The 20,425-nt window shown below is 46.4% G+C and overlaps 1 protein-coding gene across 6 annotated transcripts in view; it reads right to left on the reverse strand.

Annotated features, from left to right (window-relative positions):
• IFT80 (intraflagellar transport 80) overlaps positions 1-20,425 on the reverse strand; it is a 519,318-nt gene that overhangs the window by 468,168 nt on the left and 30,725 nt on the right. The gene's annotated exons all lie outside the window — the stretch shown is intronic.

Below are 20,425 nucleotides of genomic sequence, written 5' to 3' on the forward strand. Positions count from 1 at the left end.
TATTTCTATTTTTTATCAATGTGTTAAATGGAAAGATAGCCTTATTTTTTTAATCTAAATATCCCTGAAAATCATGCGAAAATGGAAGTTTTAAATCACAACCTATTAAACAACGCCTTAACACAGGTGATACCAGCAATATCTCCTGCCTTAGACAAAGAAAATAAGAATTTACTTACCGATAATTCTATTTCTCATAGTCCGTAGTGGATGCTGGGGACTCCGAAAGGACCATGGGGAATAGCGGCTCCGCAGGAGACTGGGCACAAAGTAAAAGCTTTAGGACTAGCTGGTGTGCACTGGCTCCTCCCCCTATGACCCTCCTCCAAGCCTCAGTTAGGATACTGTGCCCGGACGAGCATACACAATAAGGAAGGATTTTGAATCCCGGGTAAGACTCATACCAGCCACACCAATCACACCGTACAACTTGTGATCTGAACCCAGTTAACAGCATGATAACAGAAGGAGCCTCTGAAAAGATGGCTCACAACAACAATAACCCGATTTTTGTAACAATAACTATGTACAAGTAATGCAGACAATCCGCACTTGGGATGGGCGCCCAGCATCCACTACGGACTATGAGAAATAGAATTATCGGTAAGTAAATTCTTATTTTCTCTAACGTCCTAGTGGATGCTGGGGACTCCGAAAGGACCATGGGGATTATACCAAAGCTCCCAAACGGGCGGGAGAGTGCGGATGACTCTGCAGCACCGAATGAGAGAACTCCAGGTCCTCCTCAGCCAGGGTATCAAATTTGTAGAATTTAGCAAACGTGTTTGCCCCTGACCAAGTAGCTGCTCGGCAAAGTTGTAAAGCCGAGACCCCTCGGGCAGCCGCCCAAGATGAGCCCACTTTCCGTGTGGAATGGGCTTTTACAGATTTTGGCTGTGGCAGGCCTGCCACAGAATGTGCAAGCTGAATTGTACTACAAATCCAACGAGCAACCGTCTGCTTAGAAGCAGGAGCACCCAGCTTGTTGGGTGCATACAGGATAAACAGCGAATCAGATTTCCTGACTCCAGCCGTCCTGGAAACATATATTTTCAGGGCCCTGACTACGTCCAGCAACTTGGAATCCTCCAAGTCCCTAGTAGCCGCAGGCACCACAATAGGCTGGTTTAAGTGAAATGCTGAAACCACCTTAGGGAGAAATTGAGGACGAGTCCTCAATTCTGCCCTGTCCGTATGAAAAATTAGGTAAGGGCTTTTATAGGATAAAGCCGCCAATTCTGAGACACGCCTGGCTGAAGCCAGGGCTAACAGCATTACCACTTTCCATGTGAGATATTTTAAGTCCACAGTGGTGAGTGGTTCAAACCAATGTGATTTTAGGAATCCCAAAACTACATTGAGATCCCAAGGTGCCACTGGAGGCACAAAAGGAGGCTGTATATGCAGTACTCCCTTGACAAACGTCTGAACTTCAGGAACAGAAGCCAGTTCTTTTTGGAAGAATATTGACAGGGCCGAAATTTGAACCTTAATGGACCCTAATTTGAGGCCCATAGACAGTCCTGTTTGCAGGAAATGCAGGAAACGACCCAGTTGAAATTCCTCTGTAGGGGCCTTCCTGGCCTCGCACCACGCAACATATTTACGCCAAATACGGTGATAATGTTGTATGGTTACATCCTTCCTGGCTTTGATCAGGGTAGGGATGACTTAATTCGGAATGCCTTTTTCCTTCAGGATCCGGCGTTCAACCGCCATGCCGTCAAACGCAGCCGCGGTAAGTCTTGGAACAGACATGGTCCCTGCTGGAGCAGGTCCTTTCTTAGAGGTAGAGGCCACGGGTCTTCCGTGAGCATCTCTTGAATTTCCGGGTACCAAGTCCTTCTTGGCCAATCCGGAGCCACGAGTATAGTCTTTACTCCTCTCCTTCTTATGATTCTCAGTACTTTTGGTATGAGAGGAAGAGGAGGGAACACATACACTGACTGGTACACCCACGGTGTTACCAGAGCGTCCACAGCTATTGCCTGAGGGTCCCTTGACCTGGCGCAATATCTGTCCAGTTTTTTGTTGAGGCGGGACGCCATCATGTCCACCTTTGGTTTTTCCTAACGGTTCACAATCATGTGGAAGACTTCTGGGTGAAGTCCCCACTCCCCCGGGTGAAGATCGTGTCTGCTGAGGAAGTCTGCTTCCCAGTTGTCCACTCCCGGAATGAACACTGCTGACAGTGCTATCACATGATTCTCCGCCCAGCGAAGAATCCTTGCCACTTCCATCATTGCCCTCCTGCTTCTTGTGCCGCCCTGTCTGTTTACGTGGGCGACTGCCGTGATGTTGTCCGACTGGATCAACACCGGCTGACCCTGAAGCAGAGGTCTTGCCTGACTTAGGGCATTGTAAATGGCCCTTAGTTCCAGGATATTTATGTGAAGTGACGTTTCCATGCTTGACCACAAGCCCTGGAAATTTCTTCCCTGTGTGACTGCTCCCCAGCCTCTCAGGCTGGCATCCGTGGTCACCAGGACCCAATCCTGAATGCCGAATCTGCGGCCCTCTAGGAGATGAGCACTCTGTAACCACCACAGGAGAGACACCCTTGTCCTTGGAGACAGGGTTATCCGCTGATGCATTTGAAGATGCGATCCGGACCATTTGTCCAGCAGATCCCACTGAAAAGTTCTTGCGTGGAATCTCCCGAATGGAATCGCTTCGTAAGAAGCCACCATCTTTCCCAGGACCCTTGTGCATTGATGTACTGACACTTGGCCTGGTCTTAGGAGGTTCCTGACTAGGTCGGATAACTCCTTGGCTTTCTCCTCCGGGAGAAACACCTTTTTCTGTACTGTGTCCAGAATCATCCCTAGGAACAGCAGACGTGTCGTCGGAATCAGCTGCGATTTTGGAATATTTAGAATCCATCCGTGCTGACGTAGTACTACTTGAGATAGTGCTACTCCGACCTCTAACTGTTCTCTGGACCTTGCCCTTATCAGGAGATCGTCCAAGTAAGGGATAATTAAGACGCCTTTTCTTCGAAGAAGAATCATCATTTCGGCCATTACCTTGGTAAAGACCCGGGGTGCCGTGGACAATCCAAACGGCAGCGTCTGAAACTGATAGTGACAGTTCTGTACCACAAACCTGAGGTACCCTTGGTGAGAAGGGCAAATTGGGACATGGAGGTAAGCATCCTTGATGTCCAGAGACACCATATAGTCCCCTTCTTCCAGGTTCGCTATCACTGCTCTGAGTGACTCCATCTTGAACTTGAACCTTTTTATGTAAGTGTTCAAGGATTTCAGATTTAAAATGGGTCTCACCGAGCCGTCCGGCTTCGGTACCACAAACAGCGTGGAATAATACCCCTTTCCCTGTTGTAGGAGGGGTACCTTGATTATCACCTGCTGGGAATACAGCTTGTGAATGGCTTCCAATACCGCCTCCCTGTCGGGGGGAGACGTTGGTAAAGCAGACTTCAGGAACCGGCGAGGGGGAGACGTCTCGAATTCCAATTTGTACCCCTGAGATACTACCTGCAGGATCCAGGGGTCCACTTGCGAGTGAGCCCACTGCGCGCTGAAATTCTTGAGACGGGCCCCCACCGTGCCCGAGTCCGCTTGTAAGGCCCCAGCGTTATGCTGAGGACTTGGCAGAAGCGGGGGAGGGCTTCTGTTCGTGGGAAGAGGCTGTTTGCTGCAGTCTTTTTCCCCTTCCTCTGCCCCGGGGCAGATATGAGTGGCCTTTTGCCCGCTTGCCCTTATGGGGACGAAAGGACTGAGCCTGAAAAGACGGTATCTTTTTCTGCTGCGAGGTGACTTGGGGTAAAAAGGTGGATTTTCCAGCCGTTGCCGTGGCCACCAGGTCCGATAGACCGACCCCAAATAACTCCTCCCCTTTATACGGCAATACTTCCATATGCCGTTTGGAATCCGCATCCCCTGACCACTGTCGCGTCCATAATCCTCTTCTGGCAGAAATGGACATCGCACTTACTCTTGATGCCAGAGTGCAAATATCCCTCTGTGCATCTCGCATATATAGAAATGCATCCTTTAAATGCTCTATAGTCAATAATATATTGTCCCTGTCCAGGGTATCAATATTTTCAGTCAGGGAATCCGACCAAGCCACCCCAGCACTGCACATCCAGGCTGAGGCGATTGCTGGTCGCAGTATAATACCAGTATGTGTGTATATACTTTTAAGGATATTTTCCAGCTTCCTATCAGCTGGTTCCTTGAGGGCGGCCGTATCAGGAGACGGTAACGCCACTTGTTTTGATAAGCGTGTGAGCGCCTTATCTACGCTAGGGGGTGTTTCCCAACGCGCCCTAACCTCTGGCGGGAAAGGGTATAATGCCAATAATTTTTTAGAAATTAGCAGTTTTTTATCGGGGGAAACCCACGCTTCATCACACACCTCATTTAATTCATCTGATTCAGGAAAAACTACGGGTAGTTTTTTCACACCCCACATAATACCCTTTTTTGTGGTACTTGTAGTATCAGAAATGTTCAAAACCTCCTTCATTGCCGTGATCATGTAACGTGTGGCCCTACTGGAAAATACGTTTGTTTCCTCACCGTCGACACTGGAGTCAGTGTCCGTGTCAGTATCGACCTGAGGTAACGGGCGTTTTATAGCCCCTGACGGTGTTTGAGACGCCTGTACAGGTATTAACTGATTTGCCGGCTGTCTCATGTCGTCAACAGTCTTTTGTAAAGTGCCGACACTATCACGTAATTCTTTCCATAAGACCATCCAGTCAGGTGTCGACTCCCTAGGGGGTGACATCACTAACACAGGCAATTGCTCCGCCTCCACACCATTTTCCTCCTCATACATGTCGACACAGCGTACCGACACACAGCGAATGCTCTGACAGAGGACAGGACCCCACTAGCCCTTTGGGGAGACAGAGGGAGAGTTTGCCAGCACACACCAGAGCGCTATATATATATACAGGGATAACCTTATATAAGTGTTTTTTCCCTAATATAGCTGCTGTATATATTAATATGCCAATTTAGTGCCCCCCCTCTCTTGTTTTACCCTGTTTCTGTAGTGCAGGACTGCAGGGAAGAGTCAGGGAACCTTCCTCCAACGGAGCTGTGAGGAAAAAATGGCGCTTGTGTGCTGAGGAGATAGGCTCCGCCCCTTTTTCGGCGGCCTTTCTCCCGCTTTTTTGTGGAAAACTGGCAGGGGTTAAATACATCCATATAGCCCAGGAGCTATATGTGATGTATTTTTAGCCATTTAAGGTATTTTCATTGCGTCCCAGGGCGCCCCACCCCAGCGCCCTGCACCCTCAGTGACCGGAGTGTGAAGTGTGCTGAGAGCAATGGCGCACAGCTGCGGTGCTGTGCGCTACCTTATTGAAGACAGGACGTCTTCTGCCGCCGATTTTCCGGACCTCTTCACTCTTCTGGCTCTGTAAGGGGGCCGGCGGCGCGGCTCCGGGACCCATCCATGGCTGGGCCTGTGATCGTCCCTCTGGAGCTAATGTCCAGTAGCCTAAGAAGCCCAATCCACTCTGCACGCAGGTGAGTTCGCTTCTTCTCCCCTTAGTCCCTCGATGCAGTGAGCCTGTTGCCAGCAGGTCTCACTGAAAATAAAAAAACCTATTTAAACTTTTACTCTAAGCAGCTCAGGAGAGCCACCTAGATTGCACCCTTCTCGTTCGGGCACAAAATCTTAACTGAGGCTTGGAGGAGGGTCATAGGGGGAGGAGCCAGTGCACACCAGCTAGTCCTAAAGCTTTTACTTTGTGCCCAGTCTCCTGCGGAGCCGCTATTCCCCATGGTCCTTTCGGAGTCCCCAGCATCCACTAGGACGTTAGAGAAACACCGATGAGCACAGTCCCCATTAATCATAATAGAGGCTGCGGTCTTGCCCAATGTACAAAGCTCAGACAAGCTTAGCTTTCCGGCACTCCTCTGATTGCTAACATCTTCACATAGCGTCAGCAGACTATCCAATGAGGTTTTCCTCTTTTTTTATTCATGAGAGACCGTAGGCCAGAGGTTCCCAAATGCAGTCCTCCGGGCACCCCAACGGTCCAGGTTTTAAATGTATCCATGCTTGTCAGGTGACTTAATTAGTATCTCAGTCAATTTGATGTTACCATCTGTGCTGAGCCATGGATATACCTAAATCCTGGACTGCTGGGGTGCCTTGAGGACCGTGTTTGGGAACCTCTGCTGTAGGCTGTGCAGGCAGGGCTGTTGAGAAAGCAGCAGGGCCCAGGTACTGAAAGGGGTGTGGCCTAATCAAGGAGGCATGGCCACTCCCCTCTTGGAATAAATAGAATTTACTACGGGAAGTGGCGTCGTAGCTGCAAAGGGGGTCAATCGTTCCCATCAGCAGTTGGCCTGGTTCATCCCAGTCCCTGGTGATCAGTACCTGCCCCCATCCACCTTCTGGGTGCAAGGATTCTAGCAGGACAGGTCACTTCAATGTAAAGGTTCCCACCCGAGATTGAGGTCTTAAACTGGGTATACACCCCAGCGACATGTCCCATCACGATGATAGAGGGGCCAATTCAGGTAAGCATATACTCTGATCAGCCGCTCAATATGTTGGTCCTGACATCCAGCTGGCAGGCACGTGAATTTGCCTGGCCAGCTGTGACACCAGTTGCTGCAACCAGTGTACGTCATTCACAGACATATCGTTTGTATACAAATGATACTGCCAATGTATGCCCAGTGTGTACCCAGCATTACATACAAATATTAGCAAGTCCTTATGATGTGATCAGCAATAAAGCTGGCCATACACTAGGATAACATAGTGTACGAATATACGATTTTGATGCGTCGTTCGATACATTGTGCATGTTTTGGGTATGATTATGATGCAATGCATGGTCCCACGGGTCCAATGTTGCATCCGTTGATCCAGGGCCGGATTAACAATGGGGCTAATGGAGCTGCAGCTCCAGGCCCACACTACAAATAGGCCCACAGCATCCACATTGCTGTAGATTGGAAAAAATAAGAATTTACTTACCGATAATTCTATTTCTCATAGTCCGTAGTGGATGCTGGGGACTCCGTAAGGACCATGGGGAATAGCGGCTCCGCAGGAGACTGGGCACATCTAAAGAAAGCTTTAGGACTATCTGGTGTGCACTGGCTCCTCCCCCTATGACCCTCCTCCAAGCCTCAGTTAGGATACTGTGCCCGGACGAGCGTACACAATAAGGAAGGATTTTGAATCCCGGGTAAGACTCATACCAGCCACACCAATCACACCGTATAACCTGTGATCTGAACCCAGTTAACAGCATGATAACAGAGGAGCCTCTGAAAGATGGCTCACAACAATAATAACCCGATTTTTGTAACAATAACTATGTACAAGTATTGCAGACAATCCGCATTTGGGATGGGCGCCCAGCATCCACTACGGACTATGAGAAATAGAATTATCGGTAAGTAAATTCTTATTTTCTCTAACGTCCTAAGTGGATGCTGGGGACTCCGTAAGGACCATGGGGATTATACCAAAGCTCCCAAACGGGCGGGAGAGTGCGGATGACTCTGCAGCACCAAATGAGAGAACTCCAGGTCCTCCTCAGCCAGGATATCAATTTTGTAGAATTTTACAAACGTATTTGCTCCTGACCAAGTAGCTGCTCGGCAAAGTTGTAAAGCCGAGACCCCTCGGGCAGCCGCCCAAGATGAGCCCACCTTCCTTGTGGAGTGGGCATTTACAGATTTTTGGCTGTGGCAGGCCTGCCACAGAATGTGCAAGCTGAATTGTACTACAAATCCAACGAGCAATAGTCTGCTTAGAAGCAGGAGCACCCAGCTTGTTGGGTGCACACAGGATAAACAGCGAGTCAGATTTCCTGACTCCAGCCGTCCTGGAAACATATTTTCAGGGCACTGACAACGTCTAGCAACTTGGAGGCCTCCAAGTCCCTAGTAGCCGCAGGCACCACCAATAGGTTGGTTCAGGTGAGACGCTGAAACCACCTTGGGGAGAAACTGAGGACGAGTCCTCAATTCCGCCCTGTCCTGACAATGCTAAATTCCCTTGTCGTATAAACAACCCTTTATGAAGCTAAGAACACTGTACGCTGTTTACTTAAGAAGTACCGTAATGGTACGCTAGTTGCGTAACGATCGCTCAGCCGTAGGCGAGACGCTCAAGCGTCACGTTCGCTCACGGCCCAGCGATCACAGGACACGTTATTGGCTATGACTAGAGTAATGATTCGCTATGGCGTAGCGGACGCTCGAGACCACGAGGAGATCACCAGCGGCGCAGACGCTCACAACGCTATACCTTTATGTCTAAACCTTATACCAATGAAATACACGGAATACCTTAATGTGTATACAGGGTGTAAGTGCAACCTTGTGTAACCTGACTAACTACAAAGCTGCTTGAGCGTCACCGACGCTCAAGTGAACACTTAACACTATAGGAAATACACAGATACTGGTTTAGGGTCCAAAGCCTATTAACTGTATTATATCTAGTATACTTGTAAAAAGGGGATAACAGTACAAATGATACACTACAATATAACAAAGACTTCCTAACCAAAATACAATACTATCTAATACAATACAATACTAGTCTAGGGGAGATACGAGAGAAAGAGAAGGGAAAGAGAGAGAGAGAGAGAGATGAGAGAAATTTGCTCACAGAAAGACAATGATTACGGAGAGAAACTTACGCACAAGGGTAAACGATCGCATGCGCCTGGACATCCAGCACCCGATTTTCAGCAATGAGAACCGTTGAAGAGTGAGAGCTGGATGTGGTCGGCCTGCCTATTTATGCCCCACACACAATGCAATCTCATAGTCCCTACAATCCCATTGTCCATTGGATGAAGGAATTCGACCCTGTATCACAACAAAAGGTCATAGGTTGATTCATACAGGTGGGCTGTGACGATTTCAAACAGCTCAGGTGGGTGGGGAACTAGGTTTCCCGCCGCATACCTGAGTATGAGTAAATAGTAGAAATGGACAGAAACTTCTTATGTCCATAACTATTCGCACGAGCGATTAATACGCTCCAAACCAACACCGGAATATTGCTAATTAAATACTCTTCTGATGGGTACCAAACACTGCTGTATGAGTCTTGTTAGACCCTTCGTACGATACAAAGAGGGATTACTTTAAACAGGGACCTTCTATATTAACCAAACTTTCAGAAACTATCAAAGGGATCATGATCTATAAACTACATTAATTGTGAAAATATGTAACGAATGAGTCGCACGCTACGACTACATAAACTCTACCGTAAATACGCATACCGCGCCTGCGAGTGCACGCTATTGCGGGTATGCGCCTTCACGGGAGAGCGTACGCATGCGCAGCACGGACCAGTGTGCGGTGCAAATATGGCAACGTGCATAGAGACATTTTTCTGACTTTGACAGTCCACCCTTTGGCAGTCAATAATAACTGCCACAAAACATTTAAGGAGAAAAATGCAAGTCAGGGGTTAATTGATTTCCATGGTTGGGTAAGGGAGGAGAGAGGAGAAGGTGTGAAGAGGGTATGACCTAGTGAGATAGCAGAAGCATGTGTGTATGAATCCATGTTTGGGGGGTCATGTATCATCGTGCCGTACGTGTTGTACATCAAGCTTCGAGGTATTGCGAAGTATACATTTGAATTCCTTCTTATCCTGTGGTACAGGTCTGTGGATGGGCTGTCAAACTTTACCGAGCTCTTTTCGGATTTTGAACAAAATGGGGAGCACATTTTAGTTGATGATACATGAATGGGGGAGGTATGTGGTTGCTGATATCTGTGCCTGTATTCCCTATCGTCTATGTGTGTCATTACCTGAGGGTTGTAGAGATGAAGATAAAGAACACTTATGGAAAATGCAATGATATTCTATGTCAGGGAAATGTACATCTGTCGTCGAAGTTGTGTTCGGTATCTGTTGAGAGCCGTCTTCTTTGCGCTGTATTGCTCCTTGGGCATGAGCAAATAGCTTTGTCTGAGCCATCAGATTTACAAAAAAAATGTTGGGCTAGCGTGAGTTTAAAAGTACTAGGGAAACTGGGGATCCATGGCAAAGTTCATCAAGTGTCCATATCATAGGTTGTCAAAACTTCATCTTTGGTGCTTGTCTGTTGTCTGTATAGCGTCTCGTCAACTTCCTCGTCCAAGGGGGTCTTTGTATCTTGGAGAAAAGCAGAAAAACAGGTGAAAGAAACGGACCGTATAATCGCATTTTCATCCCATCCTGGTTTCTATCATTGGGTCATAAATCAAATCCAGGTTAATTACAGTTTCCTCGCTCCTCAAGCTCATCACTCTTGTACTTTGTTTGCACCTCATTAAAGCCTGCCCGCATCTAAATATCAATCCAATCGATATAACGACACCCAAGATACATAGTAGAAACTTTCCAACATCCATTATGACTCCTTGAGCCCAGTCCCCCAAACCGGAGAACCAATTTCGCGGGTTCAACCATGACACCCAACTAGTCAGCTCATTACCTACAGCAGCAAGGGTGAGATTGTGTTTTCGACGAAATTCCCACTTCAATTGGAGAATATCGTCCATCTTTTGGTCTATGACCTCTACCGGATCCTCGGTGCTATTCGTGATATAAGTGCAACACTTTATGCCGTACTGTGTTGCCAATGTAACACAATATCCGCCTGTTACTGCTGTAAGATAATTAAGAACCATCCTATGCTGAACTAGTTCTGTTTTATAAGCTTGAAGTTCTCTTCCAGTGTATCTAAACGTGTCATCATACATTTCAGTGATATTATCTAACAAATTGGCGAGTGCGGAAATGTATCTATAATTCATCACTCCCCGAGCGGTACGAGTGAAATCTAACGCTACCAGGACCTGAATCCCGGTGGATTCATGGATAAGATCAGAGGCCGGATGCTCTAACCTTTCTGACAGTTGTCTTTTAACTCGGTGCTCGTAATGAGTGTGAGTATAAGGAGCTTGGGCACCACGGTGTATGTCCTTCATTTTGTCATGTGTAACAGTCATCACTTCAGGCAATACTTTTCCAATATAACACAATCCTTCAGAGTTTGGGGCAAGCCACTTGTACGCCTTTCTCCCGCATATGAAATATGCATCATCGGGGAGAACATATGGGACGGAGAAGGACATGACCATGTTACAAACCTTCCAGGTGAAATCTCCTGACCCTAATTCTTCCATCTGCCTAATGCACGTATCAGTTTGTACGATATGTGCACAGTATCCTGGTGATACCTCTCCAACTCTAGTAATCCTATTTCCTAAGGTATATCGATACCGAAAAGATTTTCCTCTACTGGCTATGTGGCGTACCAGCTCTGTATCTGTAGGCATTCTATCTGCTCTGTGTGAAAAGGTCATGGTAAGGTTGCTCCATGACACTTCCCAATTTCCCGGTTTTCTGGGATTGGAGATATTGAAACATAAGAGGGACCTATCCACATGGTATTGGTGGAGCTTCAAACTAGGAGGGCTGGAGATATTAAACCTCCGGTCCACCGGTCTCCCACCACTTAGCTCAAGTACCTCCCCTAACGTTAAAGGAAATGGTACTAGCCCTGATTTGCTATGACCCTGAGGTACTTGAGAGCATACCCAACAATCTGTTTGGTTTAACACATTACCCACTAAAGAGTGATAGTCACTCAATGGATGCCGGTCTATATGGATATTAAAACTGGATTGGCATTTCTTTATGCATCCATCTTCAACCAGATTATCACAGAGCCTACAGATACAATTTTCTTCAGCTAACAATCCATCACAATTTCTTCTATCGGATCGTTTTCTGATACTCGCCTTTGCTTGTTGGTTTGGTTGATCTTGGAAAACTACGCCTCCATTATCATAATCGGAACCCATTCCAGAACCTCTCTCGACCTCTATGGTACTCTCGCCGGAACAGACTGCTCTGGTCAACATCATGGTTAACATCAAAATCCGGATCACAGTCTCTTGGGGCAAGTCCATCTTTGAGGAGGAAATAGAGAAGAATGAGAAGGGGGAAAAAAGAAATTTCAAGGAAGAGGGGATGGGAAGTGGAGAAAAACAATAAAAGGGAGAAGGGAGTCGACAACTGCTTTCGGTCTTCAAGGCTCAGGTGCCGCCTCAGTCCTCCTGGAACAGACACTCCAGTGATACAACCTCTACCGTCTGTTCCTTATCACGGGACTTCTCTGGATCAGCAACCTTTTTGCAGTGGGATGAATGGACCCAAGTATCTCTCTCAGCCACCTTCAATGCTGTGGTGCTAGTCAATAAGACCTGGTATGGTCCTTCCCATCTATCAATAAGACAACCTGAGCGTAGAAAATTTCGTATCATTACATAATCCCCAGGTTCAATGTCATGACAATTACTATCTGGTAAATCAGGAATCATCAACTTCAGATTATCATTTTGATTCCTCAACTGCTTACTCATGTTAATCAAGTACTTTACAGTTACTTCATTGTTACATTTCAAATCATCCTGAGGGTTAATCATGACATGCGGTTGTCGACCAAACAAGATTTCAAAAGGAGACAGATTAAGAGGGGACCTGGGAGTGGTTCTGATGCTATACAAAACAATGGGTAAAGCTTCTGGCCACGTCAATCCTGTCTCTGCCATTACTTTACTCAATTTATTTTTTAATAGTGCTGTTCACTCTTTCGACCTTCGCGCTCGCCTGTGGACGGTACGGAGTGTGCAGCTTGCTATCAATTCCCATCAACTTACACATTCCTTGAAAGACATCACCTGTAAAATGGGTACCCCTATCACTTTCAATGATTCTAGGGATACCATATCTACATACAAATTCCTGCACAATTTTCTTAGCGGTAAACATAGCGGTATTTGTAGCTGCTGGGAAAGCTTCGACCCAATTCGAGAAAACATCTATACAAACAAGTACATATTTCAAATTTCGACATGGGGGTAATTGAATGAAGTCAATTTGTATTACCTGGAAAGGGCCGCCGGCCGGTGGGATATGGGATGGTTCTGTAGGTATTGCTTTTCCAATATTCTTTCTCAGACAGGTAAGGCATGACATTGCTCTTTTACTCGCATGAGAGGAGAATCCTGGGGCGCACCAGTATGCTCTTACCAATTTGCACATCCCCTCCTTGCCTAGATGAGTCAGCCCGTGAGCTGCTTCAGCCAGACATGGAAGGTATGCCCTGGGGGCCACTGGTTTACCATGTCCATCCGTCCAGAGCCCTGAGGACTCCTGGCCATATCCCTTTGCCTTCCAGACTGCTCTCTCCTGTGTGGAACACAAATTCTGCATCTCACACAACTTTTGTGTGTTGATGGTATTAAATACCATCAGTGGTGTGGTGTCTGTCTGTATGGGGGTAGCAGCTGCAAGCTTTGCGGCTTCGTCTGCTCGGCTGTTACCAAGGGATACTGGGTCTTGGCTATATGTATGTGCTTTACATTTGATAACAGCCACTCTGTCGGGTTCCTGTATCGCTGTTAGAAGCCTTTTTATGTGAGCTGCATGCGCTATCGGTGTACCAGCCGCCGTCATGAAATTTCTGAGACGCCATAGCGCTCCGAAATCATGTACTACCCCGAAGGCGTATCTAGAATCGGTGTAGATATTGGCTGACTTACCCTTAGCCAATTCACATGCTCTGGTTAGGGCGACCAGTTCAGCAACCTGGGCTGAGTGAGGTGGGCCTAGCGGTTCCGCTTCTATGGTGCCTTGGTCATCTACGACTGCGTATCCAGTACACAAGTCTCCCGAGTCTGACTGTCTATGACAACTACCGTCCGTGTAGAACGTTAGTTCTGCATCTTCCAGTGGGTTGTCACTGATGTCAGGCCTTGCGGTGAAATTTTGGGTCAAATATTCCATACAATCATGTGTATCTTCCTTTGCATTAAATCCTCCTTCCCCATCACTCTCACCTTCCACCCTTTGTGCCTGACCAGGCACACCTGGGAGAAAAGTTGCAGGATTTAATGCGCTGCATCTCCTTATGGTGATGTTTACTGGGGCCATTAATGCCAATTCCCATCTTGTAAACCTTGCAGATGAGACGTGTCTGGTTTGGGCAGAATTCAATAAGGCAGATACCGCATGTGGTGTATGGATTGTGAGGTTGTGGCCTAGCACGACATCTTCGCTTTTTGTCACTAGCAATGCTATCGCCGCAACGCTACGCAAGCATGTGGGGAGGGATCGCGCTACCGTGTCTAGCTGGGCGCTGTAGTATGCGACTGGCCTGCTGGCGTCACCGTGTTTTTGGGTTAGTACACCTGCTGCGCACCCAGCACTTTCTGTTCCGTATAGTTCAAAGGGTTTCCCATAGTCTGGCATACCTAGTGCTGGTGCCTGCGTTAGGCACTGTTTGAGTCTCTCAAATGCTGTTTCGGATTCGTCTGTATGCGAAATCCGGTCAGGTTTGTTTGAAGAGACCATTTCCTGCAAAGGTAACGCCAATATGGAAAACCCTGGGATCCAATTACGGCAATACCCACACATTCCTAAAAACGTCCTGATCTGTTGCTGGGTTTGTGGCAGTGTCATGTCTCTAATGGCTTGGATTCTATCAGCGGTCAGGTGTCTCAGTCCTTGTGTTAGACAGTGTCCCAAATATTTTACCTTAGTTTGGCATAATTGTAACTTGTCTTTGGAAACCTTGTGACCTGTGTCTGAAAGATGAAACAGGAGCTGTTTCGTATCCTTCAGAGATGCTTCCAGTGAATCTGAACACAGTAATAAATCGTCCACATACTGTATCAATACTGATCCACTGTCTGGTTGGAAAGACTGTAAACAATCATGCAAAGCCTGAGAAAATATACTTGGACTATCTATGAAACCTTGGGGTAGCCGAGTCCACGTGTATTGGACTCCTCTGTATGTGAATGCAAACAAATATTGGCTGTCAGGGTGCAGAGGTACCGAAAAGAAAGCGGAGCAGAGGTCAATAACAGTGAAAAATTTGGCAGTGGGAGGAATTTGCATTAGGATGACAGCTGGATTAGGCACTACAGGGAACTGACTCTCAACTATTTTGTTAATCCCCCTTAGATCCTGCACTAGCCTGTAACCCCTCCCCCCACTCTTTTTAACAGGGAAGATGGGACTATTGGCTGTGCTGGACGTTCTTACCAGAATGCCCTGTTGCAGCAAGCGTTCTATTACTGGGAAAACTCCTAACTCCACCTCTGGCTTCAGAGGATACTGTGGGATTTTTGGAGCTATCCTACCATCTTTTACTTGTACAACTACTGGAGCTACGTTTGCCATTAATCCAGTGTCCTGTCCATCTTTTGTCCAAAGTGACTCTGGTATCTGAGATGTCATCTCTTCTACTTGGGATGGGTTCCTATTTGTCATAATGGAATGTGACATTAATTTTGATGGGGAGTCTAACATGTCTCGTACCTCCTGAGCGTGATTCTCAGGAATGTCCAAGAATACACCTTCAGGAGTACAATAAATGACGCAACCCATTTTACATAGTAAGTCTCTCCCCAGGAGATTAGTTGGTGCCGATGCAGCCAGCAAAAAGGAATGCTTGGTATGCAAAGGCCCTATTGTAATCTCGGCTGGTTTGCTAACAGGGTAGTGCTGGACTACTCCTGTTACTCCCATGGCTGGAATTGTCCTACCAGTGGTTCTGTCGAATTTATCACTGACTTGGCCGCCCCTGTGTCTACAAGAAAGTTTAAAGTTTTACCAGCTACATTGATTGCAATCTCTGGTTCGCTTCCAAGACTGGCAATCAATTTAACTGGCTGCAGATTACAGGTGTGGCCACACCCCTATTGGGTATGCTGACCTCCCTGAATCCCATTGGCAGCAACTACTTGTGGGGGAGTTAGCTGGGAACTACCAGAGGCCTGCCAGTCTCTGTTCGGGGGATATCTTTTTGTTTCCCCTGTATGTGGCTCAAAACTCCGCCTCTGTGGACCCTGCTCCCAATGTCGTGTGTTGTGTTGTTGTCTAGGGGGTTGAAAAGATCTTTGTACATTCTTTGTTCTACATTCTCGTGCAAAGTGTCCCGGTCTGTTACAAGAAAAACATGTTATTACACTTGCCTTACCCACAGGATTCGGTGGTACATACGCAGGCTGCCTTGTGGTCAGCGCCTGTATACTTACGGACATCAACTTATCACTTTGCGACTCCCTGTGTCTAGTGATGTTTTTGTCGTGATCAACAGCAGCCTCTCTCAAGGTGGACACTGACAGACCTCGCCAACATGGTTGTGTGGTCTGTACCCTAGCTTTTAATGTTTCTTTCAAACCATCCATCAGTACAGATACTGCTACTTCTCGATGGTTTGGGTTGGTCTTAATGTCTTCTATACCAGTGTATTTTGCCATTTCTGATAGTGCCCGGTGGAAATATTCTGCTGCCGTTTCGGACTCCTTTTGCTTAATGGAAAATATTTTATTCCATTTAACAACGGCTGGGAAATACTCCTTTAACTGTAAATTTATCCTTTTTACATTATCCTGGTCGTACACATCTGTAAGCGGTACATCTTTATCTAGTCCACAATCAGCCAAGAATTTAACTGAGTCGACATTGGAAGGTAAGCAAGCTCTTAGCACTATCTGCCAATCCTTATTATTGGGCTCTAAAGTGTTTCCTAGATCCCTGATGTATTTTTGGCTTGCCACTAAATCTTTTCTGGGGTCTGGGAATTCAGACACTATGGTCCTCAATTCCATTCTAGTGAACGGGCAATACATGGCAATGTTCCTGACGGGTGTGGCTCCTGATGCATCTGTTTTCCCATTGGGAACTACTATCACCTTTACAGGAGCAATTCTAACAGCCTCATTCTGCGTAGATTCTACAACTTGTGGTACAATTGTTTCAGTGTAGTGCATGGTGCCGTACTTACCCGTTGACACGACCTCACCTATCCCTCCGCTAGGGGCCTTCACTAATCTCGTGGGTGGTGCAGTTCCCACTGTGGTTTCTGATATGGTGGCCGCTAGAGAGAGCGCTGAAATTGTTGCCGAATCTTCTTCTTGATCACACTCCTGAGGAAGGTTCAAAACAGGGTACATCTTGCACGGGTTAATACTTGCATGAGTTATTTGGTTAACATCATTAACATTTACAGGGTTACTAAGAGTTTGTGTTTTACAACCCAGTGCGTTTCTCTCCGTAATCAGCTTCTCTCCTGCAATGTATGGTGGAGGTGGAGCTGTGGCTATCAGCTTCCTGACTGCCCCAGATCCCGCCGCCAGAGCCAAACCTCTCTGTATCTCACCTTCCTGGTGCCATAACTGTAAGTAATCATGATGCTGAATTCGTCTCTTTGATGATTTTACGAGACATATCCTCCTCCTTAAATTTTGTAACACGTCTGGACTGAAGCTACCTATTCTTGGGAATTTGTCCCTGTCTTGTACAGTCATTCTCTCCCATTCATCACATAAAGATTCTGTGTGACTTCCGTATTTTTCACACATGATGTACCTTGCCGACCCAACGGGTCGGTTCTCTGAATCAACCCGAACCGAGGTTGATCGCCCCCTACCTGAACAACTGGCCCCCATAATTCTGCAGGTGTTGCTTATTCCTCCTTGGATCTTTATCTCAAGGTTTTCAGCGAACCCTTACAGCAAACCAAATTGTCCAAAAATAGGCCGGCGGTGGCGGTTTACCGAGTACCCCACTCACTCGCCCACCTCGACCAATACGACCTGATCACACCGATATGGTGCTGGCGTACTCGATACAGGGCCCCTATGGAACCTTCAGTTTACTGGAACATATGAGGGTTACCCGCAGGACACTTACTCTTTCCAGTAAAGGTGGGGTTGTTAGATAGTTCCTGAGTGACCAGCGAACTTCCCTTCCAAAAATAAAAAATTACACAAATCACGTCAGAATGTACAGATAGCGTTTGTGACCACTTTACTCTAATGGTATTAGGTCAGATTACTAACTACTGCACACAATTACGTGCGGTCCAATTGTTCAGTACATAAGCACTACTTGTCATGTACTGAAAGATCAATGGAATCGATGTTTCCGGCCGCGATTCCTTCAGCAAGAGCTTATGGCCTATATGGGTTCTGCACCAACACCCCAGGCGTTGTGCCACTGGACTTTTAGAGCGGACCTCTTTGTCTATTTTACCTGTTACCTTATGACCTCCTGGTCTGTTACCGTCTGTTAATGACCTCCTGGTCTGTTACCTTATGACCTCCTGGTCTGTTACCTTATGGTCCGCTATACTCTAATGCTCAAATATTATTTAACCAAGGATGCCTCCCTAGCCACCGTATATGTCACTTACACGTGTGTCCCTTGACGAGTACCCGACTTTCCTTTTGGTTCAACCTCTTAAGTTATATAAACTTATGTAATAAAAACACACTCACTCAACACATGTACACTTTGTTTCTATATCTATTTCTGCGCAGAAATTGTCTTCAGTCCAACAGTGTTACTAATTAGGAGCAGGATCTGTTAAACTAAATTTCAGATTTTCCAAAAATAGATTTGCGTTATTTACCGCTGTGCGTTACTTATCGCCTTTGCGCTAATTATCGCTTTGCGCTAATTCAACTTTTCGTGACTTGAGCTACGTTGCGTAACCAGACGCTACGTTGCGTAATGTACGCTGCGTGCGTCTGCCGTTTGGATTGCGTACGCAAGTCTTTTGTTAGGGACACGTGTACGCAAAACAAAGATCCAGCGTAACACAATTTCTACCTTTATCAATGTAGATGATCCCTGATCATCTACCGCACACCACACTGACTGTCTTATCTCCCAGACAAGCCGTGTGTTGGTCTATACTTTAACTATTACCTCTACTATGAAATAACAGCAAATCTCTTTTTGCACTTTCTATCAACTATAAAACTTGGCAAACAGGAATAGTGATATACGAAATTTGAAAAAGAAATGCAGATAAATGTATGTGTGCGTGTATACGCAAGACAGAAGAGAAATAAAACAGTTTTAAAAGACACAAGCGTTTTGTTCTTACTTCCGGTTCCCGGATTCCTTCAGCACTCTTTATCTAAGCGAAGCAGACGCTTATCCCGTCAGCACTGCGAGACAACCTCCCACCCTTTGCTGGGGGGATAATGTCTGCTGATCTACCTAGTGCAGATATGAGAAGGATAGGACGAGTCCCCAATTGACAATGCTAAATTCCCTTGTCGTATAAACAACCCTTTATGAAGCTAAGAACACTGTACGCTGTTTACTTAAGAAGTACCGTAATGGTACGCTAGTTGCGTAACGATCGCTCAGCCGTAGGCGAGACGCTCAAGCGTCACGTTCGCTCACGGCCCAGCGATCACAGGACACGTTATTGGCTATGACTAGAGTAATGATTCGCTATGGCGTAGCGGACGCTCGAGACCACGAGGAGATCACCAGCGGCGCAGACGCTCACAACGCTATACCTTTATGTCTAAACCTTATACCAATGAAATACACGGAATACCTTAATGTGTATACAGGGTGTAAGTGCAACCTTGTGTAACCTGACTAACTACAAAGCTGCTTGAGCGTCACCGACGCTCAAGTGAACACTTAACACTATAGGAAATACACAGATACTGGTTTAGGGTCCAAAGCCTATTAACTGTATTATATCTAGTATACTTGTAAAAAGGGGATAACAGTACAAATGATACACTACAATATAACAAAGACTTCCTAACCAAAATACAATACTATCTAATACAATACAATACTAGTCTAGGGGAGATACGAGAGAAAGAGAAGGGAAAGAGAGAGAGAGAGAGAGAGATGAGAGAAATTTGCTCACAGAAAGACAATGATTACGGAGAGAAACTTACGCACAAGGGTAAACGATCGCATGCGCCTGGACATCCAGCACCCGATTTTCAGCAATGAGAACCGTTGAAGAGTGAGAGCTGGATGTGGTCGGCCTGCCTATTTATGCCCCACACACAATGCAATCTCATAGTCCCTACAATCCCATTGTCCATTGGATGAAGGAATTCGACCCTGTATCACAACAAAAGGTCATAGGTTGATTCATACAGGTGGGCTGTGACGATTTCAAACAGCTCAGGTGGGTGGGGAACTAGGTTTCCCGCCGCATACCTGAGTATGAGTAAATAGTAGAAATGGACAGAAACTTCTTATGTCCATAACTATTCGCACGAGCGATTAATACGCTCCAAACCAACACCGGAATATTGCTAATTAAATACTCTTCCGATGGGTACCAAACACTGCTGTATGAGTCTTGTTAGACCCTTCGTACGATACAAAGAGGGATTACTTTAAACAGGGACCTTCTATATTAACCAAACTTTCAGAAACTATCAAAGGGATCATGATCTATAAACTACATTAATTGTGAAAATATGTAACGAATGAGTCGCACGCTACGACTACATAAACTCTACCGTAAATACGCATACCGCGCCTGCGAGTGCACGCTATTGCGGGTATGCGCCTTCACGGGAGAGCGTACGCATGCGCAGCACGGACC

This window comes from Pseudophryne corroboree, chromosome 4 (genome assembly GCF_028390025.1).
Source record: "Pseudophryne corroboree isolate aPseCor3 chromosome 4, aPseCor3.hap2, whole genome shotgun sequence".
Classification (NCBI taxonomy): Eukaryota; Metazoa; Chordata; class Amphibia; order Anura; family Myobatrachidae; genus Pseudophryne; species Pseudophryne corroboree.